This window comes from Lepidochelys olivacea (assembly GCF_965140295.1).
Source record: "Lepidochelys olivacea isolate rLepOli2 genome assembly, chromosome: 17".
Lineage (NCBI taxonomy): Eukaryota > Metazoa > Chordata > Testudines > Cheloniidae > Lepidochelys > Lepidochelys olivacea.
The window spans coordinates 20,492,676-20,493,074 of record NC_140427.1 but is presented as its reverse complement, the minus strand read 5'-3'; positions in this window follow the sequence as shown (position 1 = coordinate 20,493,074).

Here is a 399-nt window from a genome sequence, read left to right as displayed (position 1 = left end):
TGCTTGGGGGGGGTCTGTGCTGAGGGGGCGGGGTTTGCCTTGAGGGGGCGGGGTTTGCCTTGAGGGGGCGGGGTCTGTGCTGAGGGGGCGGGGTTTGCCATGAGGAGGTGGGGACTAGGCTGAGACCCGAGTTGTTGAGGGGTAGGGTTGTCAACTTTGGTTGGAGGTATTCCTGGAGATTTCATCACATTACTTGATCTTTCATTAAGGATTACTCTTTAACTCCCGGAGACTCCCGGATAATCCTGGAGGCTTGGCAACCCTACTGAGGACCGAGGGTCTGTGCCTGAGGGGGGCGAAGCTCCCGCGAGAGAAACGCGGCCACCGCTGGGGGCGGAGTCAGTACCGAGGGGCGTGGCCACTTGCAGAGGGCGGGGTCAGCCGGCGGGGCCCCACGCC